The sequence below is a fragment of the Hemicordylus capensis genome, chromosome 6, assembly GCF_027244095.1.
Source record: "Hemicordylus capensis ecotype Gifberg chromosome 6, rHemCap1.1.pri, whole genome shotgun sequence".
NCBI lineage: Eukaryota > Metazoa > Chordata > Lepidosauria > Squamata > Cordylidae > Hemicordylus > Hemicordylus capensis.
In genome coordinates, this window is record NC_069662.1 from 71,840,572 (window position 1) to 71,850,561 (window position 9,990).

Here is a 9,990-nt window from a genome sequence, read left to right on the forward strand (position 1 = left end):
TGACCCCTTCTTCTGCTCAGTCTTCCAGTGCAGGTTCTCCAGTGCTCGGTAAGCCTCTTCGGCTCAAGGAGAGTGTGGATAAAGTCGGGGGAAAGAAACAGCATGATGAGGACTCCTCAGGAGACAAGGCTATATTCAGCCGGGAGAGGTATAAATGAAAGGAATATTCTCAGATCTGCATGGGTTACAGAACATCCTATCTCTGATTGCTCCCACACTAGCCCTTTCCTTCAGAATCACTCTCTTTCAGTCACTCACTTGTTACAGAGAATCTAGACGACGTCATTGCTAGCCTGTTGCGTTCCGATGTTTTCAGCATCCCCCTCCTGTCTCCCCCCACCCCCGGTGGACAAGCATTGTATTATTGAGGCACATGAGGAGTGGTTTGATGACAACGTGGTTGATTATGATGCTCTGCCATTTCCTGGCACTGGTGGCCACTATATGTCCTGCAATGTCTCTTCCACAATTGTTTTTCAATAGAGGTTTGCCAGCTTTGAGGTGCTGATGTGGGAAGTTGCATTGAGGGACTCCTTGGGCAGCTTGGTATTGTTTTATTTTTTGTTTTTTAAATGAAACCTTTCTCTAATGTGCAAGAACATAAATAAACTTGGGAAATGGAGGACAAAATGATGGGGTTGATAGGGTGGATTGCCATGCCTCTCTCCCACCATTTCCCAGAATGAGCCTGCAAATGAGCTTTTCCTGACTCCCGAACTCATGCTGAATTTAAACAGCTGCCCTCTGCATTAATCCCCTCCCTACATATATGTAGGAGTCCATGCCATCGAACGCAAGGGGATTGACTTCAATCTGAGTAGACGTGCGTGGGAATGGGCTGTGCTTAATATCCACTTTCATAGCCTAGGCACTGTCCAGATTACATGCGACAACCATGTCACTACTGCCCCTTCAGTGTGCTTCCGTCCTGCCTGTGTTTCGGCATCGCGGTCCCTGCGCTGTCAGCAAGGTGCCGCTCTCATTTCTGATGTCCAGGGGCGGCCTGCTAATGAGGCAAAGGGAGACGAATGCCTCCTGGCCCACAGCCTCGGAGGGCCCCCCGGCCAGTCCTGGCTCTCTCCATTCTGCCGTGCAGCATGCCTGCAAGGGAGCGCAAAGACAGCTGCCTGCCTGCCTGCCATTGCTCTCCCTGCTTCCTCGCCCATGCAGCGTGCCTGCGAGAGCGAGAGGGAGCTGCTGGGAGCCCAAGGTCATGGAAGGTGGGAGAGAAGCAAACTTCCCCTTGGCGAAGCTTCCTCCTCCCCGACAGGCTGAGGTCGCTGAGAAGAATGGTTTGGATCGCTGCTGAGCTCTGTCCTGCTGTTGCGGGAGGGGGGCGATTCTATCTGCCTTCTATTGCCCAGGCTGGATCTGGAGGTGGAAGAGGGCGGGAGACACTGTCGAGAAGACAAGAACAATTAAGCCCCCACCCCGTTCATGTTGTTTTTCCCTGGTATTCTCTTCGCTTCAGGAGACAGTTAATGGCTTCCCCATTGGAACAGTTTGCCTGTCATTCAGCTGTAAAGCTGAATCAAATGTGGGACTTCGGCACTGGGCATAGATCTTTGTGCCCTCCCCCTGGCTTGTAGAAGCCGGAGGAATTGTGCAAACCTGGAAAGACATGATGCCATACTCTTTCATGTACGTCATTGATTCCTGTTGCAGGATTTCGCCTTACTTAGCACACCATTTGGATTTGCTCTTTCTAAAAGTGTAGCCAGTACCCTGTTCTCGATACAAGCGGTTCATCGCTAAGGCTCTCTCTTTTCGACCACTAACACAATCTTGGCCATGATGGGAACCACTTTTGCAGGGCAAATTGGTGCAGTGTCGCTGTGCTAAGACAGCCAGGTTCATAAAAGCCAAACAGTCTTGGAGACATGATACCCAGTTGTGAAACCATTGGAGACCCTATTACTGCTCTGCAAGCGCCACATAACTTTGGCTCTTCTCTCTTTGTCAGAGTGCCACCAGCGCCACCAAGCCCGCCAGGTCCACCAAGCCCGCCAGCGGTAGAACAATCGCCTCCAAGAAGGCCCAACTCAAGAAGAATGTAAGTAATGGTTGTATTCTATCCAATGAGGCTATTCTCATGATGGAGGAAAACCGGGCGAAAGGAGCCCAGCCCTGTTTTCCATCCTCGTGAGACCCACCAGGCTTGCGGGTGAGCCCAGTGATTCTCTGGCAGCTAGCCCGCCAATGTAGCCCTCCTTTCAACCCAGCTGAGTGAGTGCTCCACTAACCCGGGTTTTCTGATCGTGTGGCGCCTTGGCATGGCTCTGTGCCACGGCCACACACCAGGAGACCTCCGCCGGGAGGCTCAAACAATCCTCCTGATCCCAGGGGTCTCCCCAGGATTCCTCCATACACTCGCGTGGGTCATCCTGCTAACAAGCAGAAGGTTGCTGGTTCGAATCCCCGCAGGTACTATATGGGGCAGCAGCAATATAGGAAGATGCTGAAAAGCCATCATCTCATATGGCGTGGTAGGAGGCAATGTTAACCCCTCCTGTATTTTATCCAAAGTAAACCCCAGGACACTGTGGACTCCAGGAGTCGAAATCGACATGATGGCACACTTTACTTTACTTTTATTTTTGTGAGACTGCTCCCCCGTTCTTTACCTTTTGAATGCCATTTTGAATACATTTTGAATGCCAAATCACCACTTTGGGGGCAAATGGCCGCTTTGGTATGGTGGGGCGAATTTTCACATGGATAGAGCACAGTAGGAAAGTCTTGACTCTGCCCCTCGCTGCACAACACATTCCCAGATTGGGGGCCCCTGTGACTGAGAGTCCAAAGGGTCTGCTTCCAGGTTGCACTTGTCTTCTAATGATGGCTCTCAGGTCATGTGCAGGTTGGCCATCATTTGGTCACCAGGGCGCTTTCCAGATTGTGAGCCGTGCACCGCAAAAAGCGGTGTAAACTGCAACGTTTTGTGGTGCCAAATTCAACCGACATTAGAGAGCCATTATAAGGGGGAAAGCCTCCTACAACGGGCAGACACAGCTATTATTTTATTTTATTTTTGCAATGCAGATGCAACATTATAGGGCTGTGACACAGCAATAAAATCCAAAAGGCGGCGTCGGAAATAGGAAAGGCACCTTCCTTACAACACAGGGGCTGTGATGTCAAAACACAGGCTCCACAGAAGCACACTGAAGGGACCCTTTGTGACAGTGTGATAGCGTGCAATCCGGAAAGCGCCCTGTTCACACACTTGGAATCAGTTCTGCATTTCAAGCACAATGACAGCAAAGGCTTCTGCTTGCAGAATAACAGTCCCACTTGAGTGCCCTGCCCTTCGCCGGCCAGATGCCACTTCACCTGCCAGCCACTTCTGGCTCCCCGCCACCCTCCCTCCCTGTCTCCATGACCTCCTTCGCTCTTCCCCATTGGGGATGGGTTTTTGAACTGCAGGTTCAGCAGTGAGGAGGGTGAAAAGGGAGCTGGTTCCTCCCACACTGCTGATCTGCAGTTCAAAGTCCCTCCGCATGGCAGTGAAGAGGAATGGGGGCATGAAAGAGGCAGTTCTGGCCTTGTCCCCGGATGCTGCTGTCAGTGTCAAGGGTGTGGCCGGCAGCGCATGGACCTCACCTCGGGCATCATCGGCACTGGAGCTGACACTGGATCTAGCGCTACAGCTGAGCGACTTTGAAAAAGCTGCTGTCTTTGAGAAATAATTGCCAAGTGATGACCAAATGACGAGGGAGGAGAAGAATGCTGCCTCGAACCCCATTAAGTTTCTGAACTAGAGGGACCAATGGTCTGACTCAGTGGAAGGCAACCTCCTATGTAACTATGTTTAGGCCTCTCTTTAAGAGGGAGGAGAGGGCGCAGTGGGAAGGCACCGCAGCCAATCGAATGGAAAAGAGTGGCTGACATCCCGAGCAGCAAGAGGCTGCTGCTAACTCATCCAGAACGTTCCCAAGCAGCAGAGTGTGCATGCAGAAGGAGGGAGGAGCGATGTTCACTGTTCTCCCTGCCTCTGTCATTATCCATTGCCTGCAAAAAGAGGTCCCTGAGGGATTTCTGGAAGGATGTACTTTCCGGATTGTAGGTATGTCTCAACTTTGAGATTGAGATTTCAAAACACTTGATGGACATTCTGCCATCCATGGATGTCTCTCCCTCATGTGACTTCTGAACCTTGCTGAGAAGTAAAGTGTGCCGTCAAGTCGGTGTTGACTCCTGGCAACCCCAGGGGCGCAATTCCAGTGCTTGCCCTAGGCGCTCTTTGCCCTAGATACGCCCCTGGGGGAGGGGAGCAATTCTGGCTGCTCTTTCCTGCCCCCATCAGTGCTCTTTACCTTCCTATGAAGAATCTGTATGCAGTTGATGCAAGAATGCAGCCAGCCAGCAGGGCAGGCAGACGCTGTGTGGCCTGCTGGGCAACAAACAGCAGCACACAAACTACGGAACAGCAGCATGAAAACACCCAGCGGTTGCTGCTGCGAGTCTCCCTGCCACGTGGACCCTGCTTGGTGCGGGTGGCCCAGCAAGCTCTCGGGCCTGGCCTGCGCTCTCCACCATCCAATAGGAGCACCCACCCGCCGCCCCCGTCCCACGCTGCCCAGAGATCTCGTGTGAGTGTGCTGCTTCAGCCTGTGCAAGTGAGTGGGGGGGGAGGGTTCAGGTGCCACTGGTCCGCTCGCCGGCCACCTGGGATCCGGAGATACCGGGACCTTCCGGCGGCGCCCGCTGGTTGAATCTTGTGATGGTGGGGCATGGAAATTATGCCCCCTTCAGGGGGCGCCCAGAGCACGTGCCCTGGCTGCCCCACCCTGGATCCGCCTCTGCCCTCTGCTCCGGAACAATCTGGCTGAGTTAGGAGCAGATTTTCTGTTTGCTGCTCTGGATATCAGCCTGTAATAAATTTAAGGTGGCGATGATGATGATGATGATGATGATGATGATGATGACGATAACGATGATGGTGATGAACAACTTTGTTAGCTATCCCATAACAAATTGTTGTCTGGACGGCTGACAACATGAAATTAATAGATGAAATGAAAACATACAACACATTAAATCATAAGAGACCAAAAGGGGCAGGGGTGGGGGTGGTGAGAGGAAATACAAAATGCAATACAAAGACATTTTAAAACTCTTTTAAAATCAATTTTAAAAAATCAAATTTGAAAATCAAAATTTTAAAAGCCCGACAGAACAAAAAGGTCTTTAGGTGGCATCTAAAAGAACAAAGTGAGGAAGCCAGGCGAAGCTCACTCAGGAAGCTATTCCATAAATGGGGTGTCAGCACCCAAAAGGCCCTCTCCCTAGTAGCCACCCACTTCACCTCCTTTGGCAAGGGCACTCAGAGGAGGGCCTCTGAAGAAGAACTTAAGGTCCTGGTTGGGACATATGGAGCAAGGCACTTTGAACTTTGGGGCCGAAGTCCAGGGCCTCCACCAGTGTTCTCTCTAACAGGGATTCCCAGATGTTGTTGACCACAGCTCCCAGAATCCCCAGCCAAAGGCCATTGCAGCCAAAGGCTATTGCTGGGAGTTGTAGTGAACAGTATCCGGAAATCCCTGCTAGAGGCAACACTGGCCTCCAAACCCCTTGGGGGCCCCCAAATCCTTTTTAGTTTGTTTTGGGTGGTGTGGTCTCCACTGGCCCTCAATGGACCAGGCACTCAAGTATAACTGTGACCTGTTTCAGCTGCTTTAGAGACAGAGGGGGGAGTGGTGGGGGGAGATATGTGGGATGGGAATATGTTATGTTGTGTGTTGAAACATTTCTGCTAGTGCATATCTGCATAAGTGTACATCTGTTTTATATTCTTACATTCTTGTGAGTTCAGTTGCTGTTTGTGCCCTCAAGAACCCACGTATTAAAAATATTGCATGTGTGTATGCGTGTGTAGGGGCATGATGCTTAAGTTGCAGGGTGGGGTGCTCCAGAAACCTTTAGGTCCAGGCTCCAAAATTACCTAGGTGCACCTTTGCCTCTGATAGAGCACAGACTGTTTGGAGTAAAGGTGTATCTGGTTGGTTTGTGTAGTGCTGTAAGCAAATGTGCTCAGGCTGGCCTAGATGCAGCAGATTCTCTTTAATGTCTGTTTTCATTCTGTCAGGTCCACAATACCACCCCTGTTTGAACCTCCATCCACACCTCCATCCGTATATCAGTCTGTACCTCCATCTGCACCTCCATCCTCACCTCCATCCGTACATCAGTCTATAGCTCCATCTGCACCTCCACCTGTACCTCTATCTGCCCCTCCATCCGCACTTCCATCCGTACATCAGTCCGTACCTCCATCTGCACCTCCGCCTTTACATGGGGTAAGTAAATGTAGAGTAATCTGGGCCTGCATCTTCCTTTCATTAACCTCGTCATATTAGAGCTGGTCTGTAAGACAGCCTAGTACAAAGTACGATTGTCAGATACATTTTTTTCAAGGTAGCTAATTTGCACAACCTTTTACTCATGCCAGTTGACTATACCCTACATGAACCATCCACTCCCCCTTTGAGCAGACTTAATATAGGATGCTCTGCATGCATTGCAATATACTTAGGCTTAAAACAATCACAAATGAATCAGTTCCCACTAAGACATAGTCAGAAAAGAAATGGAATCTCTGCTTGTTAAAGGTGGGCCAGAGAAAGTTGTTTTCAGTACTTCACCCACTCCCAGTCTCTTTCCGGGGCGTAGGATGGCTGGCAGCAACCCTGGACAGGCAGGTGCCTGCCTTTTTCCTGCCAATGCTGCCAGGCCGGACCCCCCGCCACCCAACGAGGTCTCCTCTGCCAGCACCAGGTCTTCCTACACACATACTGCTACTGCCGCTGCCTCCTCCTCTGATGGCAGGCTTTTCCCGGCTGTGCTGTCCCCTGCCGGCCATACCCCTTCCACCCTGTGTCAGGACACCAATGCAGGAGGCGTTTCTGGGGCTGAGCAGCATGTGTGGCGCATCCAACTGGAGAGTGCATTCTGTGTTGGCCCAGCTGGGGGCTTCTTTGCCTTGCTTGACAGGGAGAGGAAGGAAGAACCCTACTGGGCCGGCGCAGAAAGCACTCGCTGACTGAATGGGCCATGCAGACACGTAATCAGGGTGGGGCAGGCAGGGCACGTGCCCTAGGCGCCAGTTGCAGGGGAGCGCCAAGTGCTTGCCATGCCCCGCACCCAACCACCACAGTTGTGTGTGTTTTTTTCAGGGTTGGTTGGTTTGTTTTGGAAAATCCCCCCCTGCTGGGTGCCTGCTGCCACCACCACTCACGCAGCCGCGCAAGTCGCACAACAGAAATCTGAGTCCCGGCGGAGAGCCTGCGCCCCCGCCCCTACCCCCCCAGAGCACTGACTTTCCGATTATTTTTAGGGAGCGTTTGCTGCCTTAAAGCATCTATTCCCCTTTCTCTTCCTCCAGAGGGGGAAAATAGATGCTTTCAGGCAGCAAGCCTGCCCTGAAATGAGACTGAAGAGCTCTCTTCAACTCTTTAGAGCTCAAGGCCACACCCCTTTGCGTGTGATGTCATCATGTGATACTTCACATGCAAAAGGGCATGGCCTAGAGCTCTAAAGAGCTGGAGGGAGCTCTTCTGTCGCATTTCAGGGTAGGCTTGCTGCGTGAAAGCACTTCTTCACTCCAAGGTGTGCTTCTTATTCAGTAAACAAAATTTTGCAGGCAACCCCTCTCCCCATCCAGCTCAAATCCAATCTTCCTTTCTTTGGGTGGGCTTTTCTCTGTGCTCTGTTGTTGGAGGGGGTTAGAGGGGAGGGGTGCGGAAGAGAGTAGGTCCTTAGCTGAGCTGGTTTGCCCTTCCAGCAGCTCATGGGTAATAGCTTTGCTGTCTGCTTTCGTGGAATAGGGATTTGCCGAAATAAATTGCTTTGAATTATTTTGTAGAAGGCATAACTCTTATGCCAGTAGTGTTCATGGTTCATCTTTAGTGATGCTAGTGGGCTTTTTTCTTCTTCATTCCACAGATTAGCTGTAGAAGCAGTCTCAGGGCTAAGATGTGCCTTCTACAACAGACACATGTAATACTCTCTCGGGTGTGGGTGGTTGTGATTCGAATTACACATGGCCACTGGCAGTTGCGAGTTTCAGCAGAGAAATGGGTGGAGTGTTTTTACCTCTGGCTGCTTTTTTCTCACATGGATGGAAAAGGAGCCTTGAGAGGGCAACATTAAGGAGGAAAAAAATAACTGCTGGGGGAAAATATCATGATCCTTTGCTTTTTGTCCCTTTGCTCAGACGTATAGTTTTTCACTAGCTGATTTTAATTAAAAAAGCAAAACAGTTGAGGTGACTGGTACCTGCATCTATTGCATAATGTTGATTTGCCTCACTGTTCCACTGTAGTGCTGTTAGTGCAACTAACCGTTCTCAGCATGCAACTTTTGACACTTATAGATGCTCTGCAACGCTTTCTTTTTTCCTTTTGGATTGTAGCACTGTGTTCTGCTTCCTCCTGTTGTGGTCCAGGCCTGATTTATATACTGAATATGCTCATTAGCTAGCATACAAAATGAGGCCTGTCTCATAGTGTCACCAAGTGACCAAATTCTTTTATATAGTGACCATGTAGGATCTGGACGCAAGGAAGAAAGGAGATCAAACCAAACCTAAATGATTCAATGGGCTTTATTGAGTATAAAAGAATAACAACATCAATCTAACTGAGCAGAAAGCAGAACATTCTATCAATATTACTAACAGTATTTCAACCCTAACCAGCAACAATATTCACCCAGTGTTCCTAACTAACACATGTGTGTGTATTAAATCTTCCTAGAGCCTAATACAACTCAGATAGAGATGGAAAAAGGGGGGGGGGTAAGGAAGGCTGAGGACTGGCATGGTTTGGGGAGATCAGGAATTAGTAGAGTGACGAGGGGAAAGGAGAAGAAGGGGAAAGGATGGAAGGATCCAAGGCTTGGAGAGGCAGGATATTACCAGGATCAGAGGCTTGAGAGCAGTGGATCTTTCAGCTGAAGGAGAAAAGCTGTTGGCTGGAGACAAGAGCTTTTGGATCAAGCATGCAGTTTGCTCAGAGCATGTCTGAGAGTCAGAGCACCATGGCTGGGGAAGTCTTGACTTCTCATTGCGCAGTGGAAGTCACAGACAGTTCCTGTCCATGGCCAGAGTTCCTGCCTCTAGCCCTACGGCTTGGGCAGCAAACCCTTGGATTGCTCATGAGCAGATCTTGCTTTTAGGCACAAGACTTCGTGGCACGTCTCGTACTCGAATTAGAATTGTATAAACCAGCCCACTATGAGGAATTACGGTTTTGCAGTAATTTCAGTCCGTAGGAGACCAGGTTTAGAGCGGGAATGCTGCAAGACACCTTGTCTGTGTACCTGCAATCCTGTCAAAGATCTGTGAGAGCCAGAATTGGGCTGTGCTGGCAAACCACAAAGCAAGGTTTGAAGGTTATGGAAAAGCAATTGTGAAAACCAGCCCACAGTTTCTAGTTTGCCATTGTAATGGCAACAAAGAAATGTCTCCCAGATTCACTGGGGGAAACCCAATTTACTGAGTGCATTTTAATTTAATGATTTTATCTACTTCATATTTTCAGAAGTTCGGGTGCAGGAAGCGAGGGGGGAGAAAGCGAAGACTGAAGACGCGCTACTGAGCGGGGAGGAAGGTGATCTGTAAAACACCAACCTTTGTTTTTTTTGTAAATATGATTATTTTTGTATATTATTATTATTTCTATTATTGTTATTGTTACTGTTATTATTATTATAATTAAAAACACATTATTCTGAAAGACACACCTCTTCTTCTCCTCCATGGTCTCTGCAGCAAGAGTTCTGCTTATGTACAGAACAACATTTGGAAGCTTCGGAGGTTTTGTAGGGCATTCTGGTTCCTGCTCTGAAATGGGGAGACCTGTGCACCGTGCGTGCCTCTAGGGCAGGAAGAATACTCCTGTCCCTCAGTTACTTGACAATCATAACTCTAGCAGCATAACTCTAGCAGCAGCAGGGGCAGATCCGCCTGAGGACTTGCTCACCCACCTT

The 9,990-nt window shown here is 49.7% G+C and overlaps 1 long non-coding RNA gene across 1 annotated transcript; it reads left to right on the forward strand.

Moving 5' to 3' along the window:
- Positions 1-1,998: 1,998 nt before the first annotated feature.
- On the forward strand, positions 1,999-9,739 carry LOC128331766 (uncharacterized). Its single transcript, XR_008310425.1, has 3 exons — positions 1,999-2,053; positions 6,089-6,299; positions 9,543-9,739. It is a non-coding gene; the product is annotated as an uncharacterized LOC128331766 (long non-coding RNA).
- The last annotated feature ends 251 nt before the right edge of the window (positions 9,740-9,990 follow it).